This window comes from Mytilus galloprovincialis, chromosome 1 (genome assembly GCF_965363235.1).
Source record: "Mytilus galloprovincialis chromosome 1, xbMytGall1.hap1.1, whole genome shotgun sequence".
Taxonomy (NCBI): domain Eukaryota; kingdom Metazoa; phylum Mollusca; class Bivalvia; order Mytilida; family Mytilidae; genus Mytilus; species Mytilus galloprovincialis.
The window spans coordinates 79,893,890-79,911,019 of NC_134838.1; the positions used below are offsets into that span (position 1 = coordinate 79,893,890).

General features: G+C 35.8%; 1 long non-coding RNA gene across 1 annotated transcript; it reads left to right on the forward strand.

The window, feature by feature from the left end:
• Positions 1-18: 18 nt before the first annotated feature.
• LOC143045808 (uncharacterized) lies at positions 19-16,466 on the forward strand. The gene is made up of 3 exons (XR_012969032.1): positions 19-233; positions 9,995-10,051; positions 14,429-16,466. It is a non-coding gene; the product is annotated as an uncharacterized LOC143045808 (long non-coding RNA).
• Positions 16,467-17,130: the final 664 nt, after the last annotated feature.

The following is a 17,130-nucleotide window of genomic DNA, read 5'->3' on the forward strand; positions in this document are numbered from 1 at the left end:
AACAGATTTTGAATTGTAAGTTACAGTTCCATAAAGAAGGGAAACCTCGTTTTGAATTATCACCTATCTTTCATTACCTGCTATACAAGTACACATTTTACCAATTGGCCATCAAAACTATTTTTACATGAGGTTACTGGTATGTGTCATTGGACCCCGAAAGTGATGAAGACTATACGAGGAGATTTTCGGATTGGGTGTCGGACGGTTCAAACGACTAGACGCTGTAGAAGGTAATATATTTCAGATTGTTTATAACTTTTTGTGAATTATCAATTGTATTTTTCAATATGAAACTTAAAGCCACGTAGAAATGAAAAAGTAAAAATACCTTACTCTTAGGAAATTTAACAACAAAACTGAAATGGCAAATTCGAAAGCTCAAACACATCAAACGAGTGGATAATAACTCATATTTATGACTTGGTACAGGCATTTTCTTATGTAGAAAATGGTAACTCGCAGTTTAAATGCAACTTTAATATATATTTATATATATAACAAGTCAAAAAGGGTACAACATCACTATTAAATAACTATAAAATGAACAAATATGTCATTGCATTGAGGTCAGTCCTCAAACTAAAAATAAAAAATGTCCTAACCGATCCAAGTTTGGATAATATTTCGAATTTGAATTTGATTTTTGATTTTTTTGTTTGAGGACTGACCTGAATGCAGTTATAACATCTAAACCTTTGGAAATGTAGAGTTCACATCGAAAATAACTATTTTCATTTGGCATATCTTTGTAATTTTTGCGCCGTGTTTGGAAATTTTAAAATTGTATCAGCGTCTGCGGTGTTCGCATAAATTGTATAAATTTCGAGATTTAGAAAAAGTTTCTCAGTTTGAATATTTTGACATGATTCATTTGACATCGTGCTATTATTGAAGAAGGATATCTGTTATCCGAAATATCTAATATTTGTTCATTTTATAATTATTTAATGGTGATGTTGTACCCTTTTTGACTTGTTATATATTATATTTTGTAGTGTACAGAATCATTTTACATGATCCATCGCCCTGTAAGATTGATCGTTGACTATTTATTCAGTCATTTTATATATTTTTACTTCTTTGGTAGTCTGCATCGAGTGTGTTCACCCGATCCGATTTTCTTACTGCATATTCCATCATGCATTTGCAATTTTATTTTAAGAAATTAAGATCTTCTACTATCAAAATTATCAAAACAGAACATCACATTTCAAATTTAGAAACCTACATTGATCAAGGAATTATTCCGAAAGGATTAGTTTTAAAAGCGTCCCCACTTACAACAGGAGAAAAGTCAAACAGATTTTTTCACAGATGGAATAACATTCTATACCACAGTTCTTTTAGTCTGATGGATCTTATACGCCAAGAAGCAATTCATCAAGTAAATTATTTATATAAACTACGTGATAATTTGCACTGCCGATCTCGTGAACAATTGTCTGATCCTGAACTTGACGAAATTCAAGTACGACTTGGTGATATCAACCATATTGAATCACATAAGCTCCACGTCAAACAGATTAACAAATTTAAACGTGATGGTGTGCAAATTAACCACCCTTTAATCAGACCCTCTAAAAAATCTAATAAAAAGCCTCGAAAACGTAGATTTAAAAGAAAAATTCGAGTTCCGACCAATCCCAACAACACGGTTGTCAATTTATCCTCAGTCTCTTTATCTGAGGACGAAACTAAAGTCTTGTCTAAGGGTTTGAATTTTTGCCCTACTACCAATAACATAGATAATATGAAACTGGGAGATGACCTTGATAACTTTGCCAGAACCCTCAGAATCAAAGAATATTTTGGTAACAAGGATAAAGAGGTTGATAATGAGGAAGACTCAGACACGTCTGACTCGGAGGAAGAAATCATAATTCCGCATTTTAAAAAGAAGAGTTCATGGATTCCAAAACCTAGTAAATCTGCTACACTTGAAGATCTTATCGACAAAATCAAATCGGATGTTGTTCATCTAGCTAGCAACAAGTACTCGTCATTTTATAACACCTCTCCTGACGAGAAAAAAGCCATACAATCGCTGAGAAACCGAGATGATATTGTGATAAAACCAGCAGACAAGGGCAGTGCCGTTGTGATAAAGGACAAAGCTAACTACATCGCGGAAGCAGTGCGTCAGCTCTCTGATGGGAGATTTTATAAGAAACTAGACTATCTCCCTACTTTCGAGTTTAGCTCCAAAATTATCACTGCGTTACAAACCATGTACAATGACGGTCACATGGATGAGGATACAATTGGTTATTTAAAACGAGAGAATGCCAAGCCTGGTGGATTGTATCTTCTTCCCAAAATACACAAGGTTAACAACCCTGGTAGACCCATTGTATCCGCAAACGGCCATCCGACTGAGAAAATCTCGGAATTCGTCGATTTTCATTTAATATCTCATGTAGAAAATCTTCCTTCCCACATTCAAGACACTACAGATTATCTTCGTAAAATGGAATCCATGAACCCTCTTCCTCCGGAAACCCTCCTTGTCACTTTAGATGTCACCTCATTGTATACCAGCATACCTCATGATGATGGCATACAATCTTGTAGGGAAATATGGGACTCGCGCAACATTTTAGAACCACCTACTGAATGTTTAGTCCAGCTGCTTACTCTGGTCCTGAAATGCAACAATTTTACCTTTAATGGTGATCATTACCTTCAAATAAACGGGACAGCGATGGGGACGAAAATGGCACCATCTTACGCCAATATTTTCATGGGCAAATTAGAAAAAAAATTATTGCAGAATCTTTATCCAACCTTTGTCTTTGTTCCGTTTCATTGATGATGTTGACATGAAATGGATTGAATCCCAACAAAAACTGGATGATTTCATCAGACATGCTAACAACTCCCACCATTCAATTAAATTTACGTATGAAATTTCCGACTCTAAGATATCTTTCTTAGACACAACCACATCTATAAAGGACGGTGTCATATCAACAGACCTCTACTGTAAACCCACAGATAAACATCAGTACCTTTCTCCCCAAAGCTGTCACCCCAAACACTGTACACAAATTATCCCGTACAGTCAAGCTCTCAGAGTCAAGCGAATTTGCTCCTCTGAGGAGACTGTCACGAAACGGTTACAGGAACTTCGCGGATTTTTGACAAAACGAGGTTATAAGAAATTGGACAAAGATAAGTGTTTTGCGCGCGCTAACAATAACAACCGTAATGACCTCTTACAGTACAAACGGAAGAGGCGCAGCAAAATAGTCCCGTTTGTTCTAACATATAATCCAGCCTTTACTAACCTTTCACGTTTGATCCGTGCCAATTGGCAAACTATTGCCAAACACCCTAAATTATCCAAGATCTTTCCCAATCCTCCTGTCTTAGCTTTTCGGAGACCAGCAAGTCTCAAAGACTTATTTGTTAGAGCTGACGTCTCCTCAAATAAAAGCTGTTCAATTGCAGGATGGTGCAAGTCATGTGGTAACAGACGTTGTCTGACTTGTCAACAAATACTAAATACTTATATACCTATATGGAGTTATTTCCTTTCAGAACGACAGGTCATTCTTTTTCAGAATCAACCCGGACGATACCATGTTTCAATGAAATATGCTCAAAGGCATAAAATAAAGACCTGTCTGAGGTCATTATTTTCCTTGATAAAAATGCAATCTATAATTCACTTCAAAATTTTATTCATCTGATAGTTTTTTGTTGCCGATTTGGAAATTTATATTTTAAAGTTCAATCGATGATAGATGTAAAAGAAACCTTCATTGCCCGCATTTTAATTTTAGAAACAAATAACGCGTGAAGATTTGTTAATTTATCGCTACAATAAAGAAACATTATCATATATGTGAGATGAATTTTAATATAGACTTTCATAAATAAAAAGCCAGATTTAACATACTCGTGTGTTAGATTTTGAAAATCTTATTGAGTCTCACTGAATAGGTTGGTTGATTTTTGGTTGCTTGCTTAACGTCCAGTGGCAAATATTTCATGCATGTTCAGGACGATAAACGCTGAATAGGAAATCATACTGTGACCTACATGTAGTTATATTCGCCTTTGTGTCAGTTCTTAACTTTTTTAAATTTATGTATACCTTTTACTCTATCAAATGATCAACTAATAAGATAATCTTATATTCTATTGAATAACATTAACGTAACTCAGAAAAGGGTCGGGTGCGGAGGGTATATAATTATATCCTGATTATCTGTTAATAAAATGTATTGCTATTCAAAAGACAATCTTTCTGAACTTTTCATTCGATTCAATTAAAATTGTTAAAAAAATAACCACTTTTCCGCGATAGAAATAACATTACAAATAGAAAAAAAGCATACCCCTCCCCCTTTTCCATTAACTAAGTGGTACAATAAATTACTTACAATGTGTCTTGTATTTGTCATACGCCCTTATCGGATGGTAACAATATATTTGTGTCTTACTTCATGCAGTTACAGTAATTTTTTTCTTGTGTATGGACAATATCTTTTAAAAGGTTTATATCTAGATTAATTAGTGAGTTTTATTTCACATTCTAAATGAGCCGTAGGGCGTATTAAAACCTGAACGCATTATAAAGGAATATCCCACTTTAGTGTTGTCGGTAATATAGGATACTAAATTTTGCAAATCTTTATAAAAAATGATATTTTTTTGACGGTATATAAGTCAGATAATGCATATTTTAAGGTTTTTCTTGTCGTAGAACACACCTCGGGGTGTCAGGATTGCACAAAGAAAGACCTCCCTACGGTCGGTCTTTCATTTGATCAATCCTGACACCCCTCGGTGTGTTCTACGACAAGAAAAACCTTAAGATATGCATTATCTATAACTCAAACATTTACTTGCCACTCGACTGGGTCTGTGTACACTATATTTTGCAATGTTACTTGCAAAACCCAGAATGTTGTATACCTGCTTCAGTGTCGATGTGGCATGCAGTGTGTTGGCGAGACAGAGAAGCCATTCAACAAACGCATGAATGGTCATCGAAGTGACTGCACTTGCAAGCCCGACCTACCCGTAAGTCGTCATTTGAGATCACCTGGGCACACACAAGCTGATCTCAAAAACCTTACCATCACAATCATAGACCACAACGAGGGTTGGTCGAAGGTCGACAGAGTCGCTCGGGAAAGATTTTGGATAAGAAAGTTACGGACAGTTTCCCCAGAGGGCATAAATGAAAAAAATATAGAATGAGTCCCTCATTTTCCTGTCATCACTTGTTTCCAGTAACTCCGGCGTTAGTACTGGCTTTACAGTTCGAAATTCTTTTTAAAATACCAGTTTAAATTACAGGGCTTCATTCATTCGGGATGGATGTATAAGTACGTAGCCACGTTCAATTATTTTACCTCATTAGATCAAACTTATTTTTCTAATCATTATTAGACTGCTATTTGTTTGAGAGGCTTAAATATGTAGTTTCTGTTGCAATTGTCCTACCGTTGTCAAATTTGAAATATTATACAAACTTGGATCGGCTAGGACATTTTTGATTTTTTTGTTTGAGGACTGACCTCAATGCAGTTATAACATCTAAATTGTCACAACCTTTGGAAATTTAGAGTTGTGCCAGTTCACATCGAAAATAACTATTTTCATTTGGCAGATCTTTGTAATCTTTGCGCCGTGTTTGGAAATTTTAAAAGTTGACGAAGTAAAAGCCCTTGATGATGCCGTCACGCAGAAACAGAAAACATTGATTGACCTGAATAACAGACTTTTGGAACAGACATCAGAGGAAAATCTGGAGCAGAAAATCACCGACTCAGATGAGTATATGTACGAACTTGATTGCAAAATTAGACAAATTCGGAAATTTATTAAATCCTTTGAAACAAATACTATAATTTCGCATGATACTGTTGGTCCTTCAACGCGCAGACTTAACCCAAACGCATATAATTTCACACCCGAAGCTAGAGTTGGTATGAACACATGTGCAATAGATTCTATGAACCAGCAGTATTCAATTCACGCCCCTGCAGTGCATACCCGTCCGTCAGAGAATGTCATGTTTCAAGTCCCGTCAGAACCGAGATCTTCAAAAACTAATTACCATAGGCTTCCAAAGTTAGACTTACCCTATTTAAATGGAGATATTCTCAAGTGGCAGACATTTTAGGATTGTTTCGAGTCATCTATACACTACAACGATACATTAACGCCAATCCAAAAGTTTAACTATCTTAAAGCCCAGCTTGAGGGAAGCGCCGCGCAAACAGTAGAGGGATTCGCTTTGACTAATGGTAACTACGAAACCACAGTCAACCTTCTCAGAGATCGGTTCGGACAACCTTGCAAACTGATACATGCTTACATGAAAGCACTCATGAATTTACCCGCACCGACAAATGATGCTTTCAGTTTGAGGTCTTACGGAGACAGATAAGAATCATACGTACGAGGATTAGAGTCACTTGGTCTAACACCAGAGATGAATGGTTCGCTTTTGGTACCTGTAGTTTTGGACAAATTACCGATTGACATAAGAAAATCTATTGCAAGAGAACACGGGAGAGATAATTTGATATTGCAAAATCTACGAAAATCAATAACTAAACAGATTGAAATACTTGAGGCAAGACAGGGAGTCATGGAACCGGACAGATTGCACACCACAGAATTTTTCACAGGTACACAACCAAGATCACACAATAAAGGTAAATTAACTGACACACGGAAGAAGGTAAATACGCATACATGTATTTTTTTGTTCAGGTTGACGGAGTGCTCTGAAGTAATAGACGCAAACGCTAGGAATCAAATCGTAAAACAGAAACAGTTATGCTTTAACTGTTTAGGGTCACACCAGATGCCCGCATGTTAGTCTACCAAACGGTGCCAAAATTGTAACGGAATGCATCATACAAGCATATGTAAAGGGAAAGAGGCCAATACAGGTACGAAGCAGGAGCCGAAAATACAGCAGACAGCTATCAACGTGGTTGAAACAACAGACACAACTGTGTATTGCATGCATCACAAGTAAGTACCGACATTCTTCTAAAACAGCAACTGCACCAATTATATATAACGACGTAAAAATATAATGTAACATATTATTTGACGAGGAAGCACAGTGTTCTTTCATAACTCAGAATTTGGCTGATAAACTAGAAATTAAACCAACAGAAATAGTCAGCATTCAACTGCCTGCGTTCGGAGATTTATCTCAGACAGTTCGTAACTTAGACACTGCAACACTACAACTACAGACCGACACAGGAGAGAAGGTGCGTATTAACTCACTCATTGTTCCGGAAATTGCCTTCCCAATTAAAAACAAAATTTGCCAGACTACAAGGAGCTGGCCACTCTTTACAGAACTTAAACTTGCACATTCTGTGCAAAGTACAGAACGTTTTGAAATCGACTTACTCTAAGCGCCGACCACTATTGGGACATTATCGAGGACAAAGTAATTAGAGGAAACGGACCCACCACTGTTCAGTCAAAGATCGGATATCCATTATCAGGACCGATCAATAGAAACATCAACCAGCCGTCAACAGTTCTTGTAAACGTCATTACAGACAAGAACACAGCTATTGAAAACTGCGAGAAAGGCTATTCCTCAGAAAGGTTGCCTTGGAAACATGACCATCCAGATGATATTCCTTCAGGTATGACCGTTGCCAAAAGAAGACCAGAAAACCCATCGCAATGGCTCGTACAAAGTTGACCGTACATCAACCAATTTGAGGAAACTCTCCAAGGAAGTAACTTGCTACCTAGACCGCCTGAACAAACACACTCTCAACTGTTGGAGTCAACAAGCCACATAGATACAGGACAGGAACTTATAACGCTTAAGAAAATTACCGCTGAGTGAACTAACCGTGTGTGCTAGAAGAAACATCCACGAATGGACAAAAAGATAAACTGTAATTGTGTTCAGTCAAGTTTAAGGTGTTTGATTATTTTATTTGAGATAGACATTAATTTTAAATTTATTTATCTATATTGTGAATTTACATTTTTAATTTTCGTTACATATTTCACTTTTGTCGACCCCCAGAATGTCGGAAAATACGCGAAGTACAAACATTACGCTATGGTAACGTTGTTACCATAACGCTTTACCGTGTGACGTTATTGTATATGCATTAGCCATCACGACAATTAAACGTATAGAAAACACAACGTATAATTTATTAAGATTCTACCACATGTTATTATAACAAGCCGGCCAAATAAATGTGTTTTCATAAGATTACTATCTAATTCATTGTTTAAACATAACTAATTATATAAACGCCTACTAACCTAATGTGGAATTTACACGGTTTCCACGCGATTGCTTTTAATCAATCATGTTCCTAGAAATGTATAGGAGGTAAGTATATTTGTTTGTCTAACTGTTGATACATTTTTGTGTACTGAAAGTTATTGTTGTGGGATATAAAAAGTTCATTCGAAAAACTTTTGGCTACTGTGCGATTTATACAAGGCAAAATGTTTAACATGCATCAAGGACGTATTTCTAACAAATATACGTCCTTGCATGTAAGAACTGACATAGACAAGCTTCCTTGTTCGAGTCTACAAAAATGTATTCTGTAACCTATCAATTGATATGTAAAACAGGACTACAAGGAAGCTTGTCTATGTCAGTTCTGACATGCAAGGACGTATAGAAATACGTCATTGATGAATGTTAAACATTTTTCATCATTTCGAAATACAGTAATTCCCAAGAAATACGAAAAGGCAAATAAGAACAAAACAAAAAAATATGCCCTGTATATAGATGGAACAAATAATATTGGTTTTAAAATAACAATTAAGCCATTTAAATATATATATAAACAGTCTGTTTTGCCAATAATAAGTCCAGTGCAAATTATAATGGTTCCTTTTGTTTGTGAATTGTTTATTTATGCCTGTTAGCTGTTGATACTTGTATTTGTCTCAGTTCTATAATGAGAATAAAGGTGGTCAGCAAAATTTTTGAATTCATATTTGTATAAAAGCTTTATTGGATTACGTAACTTATTGAAGGTAAATCAAATATACAGGTAAAAGACCGATGTTCTATATCAGGTATAAAACCAACATGGGAGTAAAATATAAAAATATAAAATTCGATACAGTTATGGTATTATGATTAACTCTTGTCCCAATAATAAGCATTTTCAAGGCGTTTCTTTGTAAAAAAAAATTAGTATCAAGATTAAACTGTAAGAGAATGAATCTAATATAACATTAGTCTAGTTTCCGGTAAGTGTATACCTTAATATTTTTATAAAAGAAACAGGTATCATTATTCAGGCGGAAAGTGCAAAAAGAGAGATGAAATATTACAAAGGGATATTCAAACTCATACCTCGAATACAAATTCACAATGCCATTGCAAGAAAACAAACAACGACGAGACGAAAAACCACAAAACACACAACGCAAGATAAAAGACAAACGACTAAGCAACAGAAACAACACAATTAAGACATATCTATAGAAAATATTTTCAGGATAAATAAATGCATCATTTGTTTTGTATAAGAACATAACGAGTGAATAAAGATGTTATTATAAAAGAGGGACGAAAGATACCAAAGGGACAGTCAAACTCATAAATCTAAAACAAACTGACAACGCCATGGCTAAAAATGAAAAAGACAAACAAACAACAGCACACACGACACAACATAGAAAACTAAAGAATAAACAACACGAACCCCACCAAAAAACTAGGGGTGATCTCAGGTGCTCCGGAAGGGTGAACAGATCCTGCTCCACATGCGGCACCCGTCGTGTTGCTTATGTGATAACAAATCCGGTAAATAGTCTAATTCGGTAGGTCACATTCATGAAAGGGAAGGGTATTGTAGTTACGACGTAAGGAACATATCCGATATCATTTGTGAAACGGTTATTCCATAACGGTCAACCAACTCGTGATGGCGTCCGTAAAATTTACGAAGGGATGATTTCAACTTCACCATTTGGAACTCTTGTTATGTTTTCTTTCTAGAATCAGTTGCAAACATCCTTAACATTGTGACATCTATGGCCAAGCCTGATGAGCAAGGTAGGTTTTATATTATTTGTTTTCTTTAAACGGGACTCTATTACCGCAGGTTATTATATTAAACTGGCCCAATAAATGTGTTTTCATAAGATTACTATCTAATTCATTGTTTAAACATAACAAATAATATATAACGCCTACTGCTTTTAATCAATAATGTTCCTAGAAATGTATAGGAGGTAAGTATATTTGTTTGTCTAACTGTTGATACATTTTTGTGTACTGAAAGTTATTGTTGTGGGATATAAAAAGTTTATTCGATAAATTTTTGGCTACTGTACGATTTATACAAAGCAAATTGAATGTTATCCTGAAGTTTAAAAATTAACTGGTCTTTTTACGTATTATTCTCTAGTCATTAAACCCAATTCATATTGTCATGTAAGTATTGCAGATTTATAGATGTACAAGGAAGCTTGCATGTCAATTGAGAGGTTACCTTGATATTATATATTTTTGTAGACTCGAACAAGGAAGCTTGTCTATGTCAGGTCTTACATACAAGGACGTATATTTGTTAGAAATACATGTTAAACAGTTTTCATCATGTCGAAATACCAATTGAGCCATTTAAATATATATATATATATATATATATATATGAACAATCTGTTTTGCCAATGATAAGCCCAGTGCAAATTATAATGGTTCCTTTTCTTTGTGAATTGTTTATTTATGCCTGTTTATATATATATATATATATATAGCTGTTGATACTTGTACTTGTTTCAGTTATATAATGAGGATAGAGGTGGTCAGCAAAATTTTTGAATTCATATTTGTATAAAAGCTTTATGGTTTTACGTAACTTATTGAAGGTAAATCAAATACACAGGTGAAAGATCGATGTTCTACATCAGGTATAAAACCAACATGGGAGTAAAATATAAAATTCGATACAGTTATAGTATTATTGTCGAGCCTACAACTTTTGTTGCAGAAAGCTCGACATAGGGATAGTGATCCGGCGGCGGCGGCGTTAGCTAACTTCTTAAAAAGCTTTATATTTTAGAAGGTAGAATACCTGGACTCTTCATACTTAGTTTATAGATGCCTCATGTTACGAACTTTCCGTCAGTCACATGTCCAATGTCCTTGACCTCATTTTCATGGTTCAGTGACTACTTGAAAAAAAAAATTAAGATTTTTTGTAATGTTAAATTCTCTATTATTATAAGTAATTGGATAACTATATTTAGTATGCGCACACCTTGCAAGGTCCTCATGCCCGTCAGACAGTTTTCACTTGACCTCGACCTCATTTCATGGATCAGTGAACAAGGTTAAGTTTTGGTAGTCAAGTCCATATCTCAGATACTATAAGCAATAGGTCTAGTATATTGGGTGTATGGAAGGACTGTAAGGTGTACATGTCCAACTGGCAGGTGTCATCTGACCATGATCTCATTTTCATGGTTCAGTGGTTATTGTTAAGGTTTTGTGTTTTGGTCTGTTTTTCTTATACTATATGCAATAGGTCTACTATATTTGGTGTATGGAATGATTGTAAGGTGTACATGTCTAGCTGACAGGTGTCATCTGACCTCGACCTCATTTTCATGGTTCAGAGGTCAAAGTTAAGTTTTTGAGTTTTGGTCTATTTTTCTAATACTTAATGCATTAGGTCAACTATATTTGGTGTATGGACATATTTCATGATCTATATGTCTGTTACGCAGGTTTTATTTGACCTTGACCTCATTTTCACGGTCCATTGCTAAGTGTTAAGTGTTTGTGTTTTGGTTTGTTTTTCTTAATTTATAAGCAATAAGTCAACTATATTTGTTGTATTGAAGAATTGTTAGCTGTACATGTCTGCCTGACATGGTTCATCTGACCTAGACCTCATTTTCATGGTTCATTGATCAATGTTTCGTTTTCTTGGTTAATGTTGAGTTTATGTGACAGTTGTAATAAAGCTTTATATTTAGTTCTATCAACATAATGTCACTGATTAGTAAAGAAGGTAAGACATTTCAGCGTGTGCAATCTTTTTTTATAAAAGAAACGGGTGTCATTATTCAGGCGGAAAGTGCAAAAAGAGAGATGAAATATTACAAAGGGATATTCAAACGCATACCTCGAATACAAATTCACAATGCCATTGCAAAAAAAACAAAAAAAAAACAAACAACGACGAAACGAAAAACCATAAAACACACAACGCAAGATAAAAGACAAACGACTGAGCAACAGAAACAACACAATTAACCGGGGGTGATCTCAGGTTCCCCATAATACCGCAGTCCCACGAGGCCACGATCGCACTATGATCTGTGGAAAAAAATATTAATTTTGATGATCGTAGTACGATCGTGTAAATTGCAGTACGGTCGCAGCAAGGTCGTGATGAGGTCTTCAAGATCGTGATGAGCGTGGCCAACTTTGAACATGCTCAAAACAATCGTGCGGTCGTGGCGAAATCAGGTCGTAGTAGAAGCGTAGTGAGAGCGCACTAAGGTCGAGGTAAGATCGCGAAGGTCGCTGTACCATCGTAGCGAGAGCGTAGCGAAAGTGTGATTCTATTCGGAGAGACTGCGCTTTGATCTCACAGCGACGTTATTACGACCTCACTGCGACCATCACGTTCACACCGCAACCGAACTACGCTTCCACTACGAATATACCACGCTGTTCACGACCATAGTACGATTCTAGCACTCCCTTGTCGTCCTCATCACGCTCTTCTTACGACCTGCCTACTTTCACACTACGACCATCATTCTCATTGTAATTTTCACATAAAATATATAAAAACACTAGTAATATTTTGGGCCCTTTATAGCGTGCTGTGAGCCAAGACTCCGTGTTGCAGGTCGTACCTTGGCCTATAATGGAGTACTTTTATAAATTGTTGCTTGAATGGAGATTTGTCTCATTGGCACTCATACCACATCATCATTTATCTATTGACACATCGGTGTCATCTCTGCTATCGTTCACTAAAATATCGTCATTTGAGCTTGATGGACCAGCAATAGGTTGTAATTTAGGTTGGATTGGTCGGTCCGACATCTCTGCTTGATCAACATTCGTTACTTTGACTCCTCTGCCTCTACATCAATCCCTACCACCACGCCCACGTGTTCTTGTAGATTTTGGTGGCATGACTGTATTGTTTCCGAGAAATCTACGTATTAATCAGAAATAGAAGGAATGGAACTGTATTGATATGGAACACGATGTTGACTTTATTGCTGAGAACGTAGTAAGATTGAAGTACGAACGTAGTATAATCTTGGTAAGAACGTCACTATAATCGCGTGAAGAACGTGAAGAGCGTAGAAAGATCTTGATAAGCGTAGTGAGGTCGCAGAATAAGCGCGGTGATAACGTGGTATAATCGTGGCGGGATCGTTGTTGAAGCGTAACGAGGACGTAGTAGCATCGTGAAAGCAACGAAAATTTACATTTTCACGCCACTCATACGGCGACCTCACCTCGATCTAAATTTAATTTAGATCGCGGTGAGCGTGGTGCGATCATGGTCTAGTGGGACTGAGGCTTAAGAATAAGCAGATTCTGCTCAAAATATTACACCAATGTTGTTGGTGATAAAAGTACAAAGCCGATGATAAGTCTAATTCGGTAGGTCACAGTCGTAGAAAAAAGGACAATAAGAACGTACATGTATCCGCCGTCATCTGTGTAACAGATATTCAATAATGACCATCCAACTTGTGATGGTGTACGTAAAAATTTCAAGGGATGATTTTATACCTTTCCGTAGAACCTTGATTATAGGGTTGGCGTTGCTGAAGTCTTTATATCATACCTTGCTAGTTTCCTATCAACAAACCGCTGTTTAAATTTTAATACTTGTTCTTGTAGTAGGGTGGGAAAATTTAAATATACCAATTGTTTATGAATATGTAAATTACCTAATGTAAGACTAAAGAGATGGCCTCTAATTCGTTATTATGTATATTGCTTTATTACACATGATATTCTAACGCCGCAGATTAAACATAAGAAACACGCTTGTTGTCACTGATAAAGCAATATTAGTCCTCGATGGCTCTTACGTCTTACGGTTCTTTTAAATTGATGACTTGTTGAATCGAGGTACACCAGAGCGCTCATGGAAATTGTCGACTGAGACTTTGAGCAGCATTTTATGTCTAAAAATATCATTAAATTCATTTTAAGTAGAAAATTAATGCATCCTTTGTTTCCTCATTAATTTGTCTCTACGAATGTAAACATGTTCGTCACGTATTACCCTCTGTAACACATACACATCCATTGTGAATACGCATGCATCCTTTATGTTTTTGTTTTAAATAATCAAGTACTACTGTAGAGCCTTTTCCTTGTTATACAGTTTGGAAAATATCTAATTCAATATCTCTAGCAAAAAATGTTTTCTCTTTTCAGATCAACTCAAACTGATCATTGAGTTCAGGGCCAAGGAGGACCGTTGTTTTGTTGAAACACGTGCTTTTCTTGATATTGAAAACCAACTATTAGGTAACGGATCTGTGTTAATCGTTTGAGATCCAGGAGAAGGAAAAACCTTCAGTGCCTGGCACATTATCCTCAAATCGTTAATCATAGGCTTCCAGTTTCATTTAAGAGATTCATCCCATGAATGGCAATCAAAATTGACCCCAACATCTAAACAGATATTTTTCGTTGATGACTGCTTTGGAAAATCGCAATTGGTCCCAGAGAAAGTTGAAGCCTGGCTAAAATTGCAAGATCTGTTACGCGGCTGTATCGATAAAACGCATACGCATATTATAGCAACTACTCGACGCTCAATTTATCGGGACTCCGTAGACAAAACTTGTTTTCTTAGGACCTTCTGTTGATATCAATGACCAATGCCGATGTTTCATTCCAAGTGAAAGAGTCAATATTTTGAAGAGTCATTTAAATAATAAAATTGATATAAATATCGAGTCCTTAATATCAACGACTTCCACACCACGATTTCCGATATCATGAAGATTGTTTGCTTCAGATCAGCAATTTCGGAATCAAGGTGCTGCATTTTTGAAAATCCAATTAATCAACTAAAAGACGAAATAATTATTCTTTCAAAGACAAACAACATTGCTTTCGCAGGTCTTGTTTTGTTAATGCTTTTTGACGGATGTTTGAACTGTCATCTAATGCATAGTGATTATAATGAGTCTAAGGCAATTTCATCATTTCATTCATGGATGAAATACCTTTATTGCAATAAAACAAACAATACTAGGATACATGAAGCTACCGAAAGCATCAAACAAATAAGAAAGTTACCAAAAGTAACACGAATAGAAGATTTAAGAAGATTTAAGAAATGGCATTGAACATATGCTAGAAATTTATGTCGTTTATGACAATGGTCAATATAGATTCGTACATGAGTCAATTTCTGTTGTTTTGTCAGGTGAAGATGTTGAATTCGTGCTGAAAAATGCAACTTCCTGTTTTATCCAGCAACGAGTTACTGTCTATCCCACATGCAAGGCCGATGGCGTCCGGAATGATGAAACTATGACTGTAGTAAGGGAACCATACTTTCAAACGCTTGCGAAAGGACTAACTGATGATGTTCTTAGTGGTCATTTGGACACTACATTTCAAAGCTAATCCTTACATAATATTGGATACGAAAAATGCCATGTTATAATCTATATTTATCACACGCGCCTTTAAATAAACATTAAATATAAAGCTGAAACAAATATGTATTAATTTGGATCTAAACCATGACAAATTTAATCAAAACCATGACGAATTTCTAGACATTTATTTGAAACATGCTAATCGCTTAAGCAAACCATACCAATTTGATATTTTTGGAATCCTGCATTAATCTCCAGTTAAAAACAACAATTTTGATTAAGATCGTTTGACCTACAAAAATGAAAATATCACATTCATTCTAGTATAAACAATTTTACTGTGAGAATTATCTCCCCTGAAATTGATAAAGTTTTTCTGTACGAATGGTTTTACACTAGCTATTTTTGGCGCCCTTTTTTTCTGTTCTGTGACTCAAGGCTCCGTGTTGAAAATCGTATTTTGGCCCATAATGGTTTACCTTTACAAATTGTGACTTGGATGGAGAGTTGTCCAATTGGCAAAGATAGCACATAATCTTAAATTAATTAAATCTTTAATTTCTTGATGATTTGAGAGCTGAAAGTAAAAAACAAACATTGTTTAAATTAACATTGAATATAGTTATCAAAGGTACCAGGATTATAATTTAGTACGCCAGACGCGTTTCGTCTTCATAAGACTTATCAGAGACGCTCATATCAACATATTTATAAAGCCAAACAAGTAAAAATTTGAAGAGCATTGAGGATCCAAAATTCCAAAAAGTTGTGCCAAATACGGCTAAGGTAATCTTTGCCTGGGATAAGAAAATCCTTAGTTTTTCCAAAAAAAAATCAAAGTTTTGTAAACAGGAAATTTATAAAAATGACCACATTATTAATATTCATGTCAACACCGAAGTGTTGACTACTGGTCTGGTCATACCCTCGGGCACGAAGATCCACCAGCAGTGACATCGACCCAGTGGTGTAAATAGCTATCAAAGGTACCATGATTATAATTTAGTACGCCAGACGCGTTTCGTCTTCATAAGACTCATCAGTGACGTTCATATCAAATTATTTATAAAACCAAACAAGTACAAAGTTAAAGAGCATTGAGGATCCAAAATTCCCAAGAAGTTGTGCCAAATACGGCTAAGGTAATCTTTGCCTGGGATAAGAAAATCCTTAGTTTTTCCAAAAAAAAATCAAAGTTTTGTAAACAGGAAATTTATAAAAATGACCACATTATTAATATTCATGTCAACACCGAAGTGTTGACTACTCGTCTGGTCATACCCTCGGGCACGAAGATCCACCAGCAGTGGCATCGACCCAGTGGTGTAAATAGCTATCAAAGGTACCATGATTATAATGTAGTACGCCAGACGCGTTTCGTCTTCATAAGACTCACCAGTGACGTTCATATCAAATTATTTATAAAACCAAACAAGTACAAAGTTAAAGAGCATTGAGGATCCAAAATTCCCAAGAAGTTGTGCCAAATACGGCTAAGGTAATCTTTGCCTGGGATAAGAA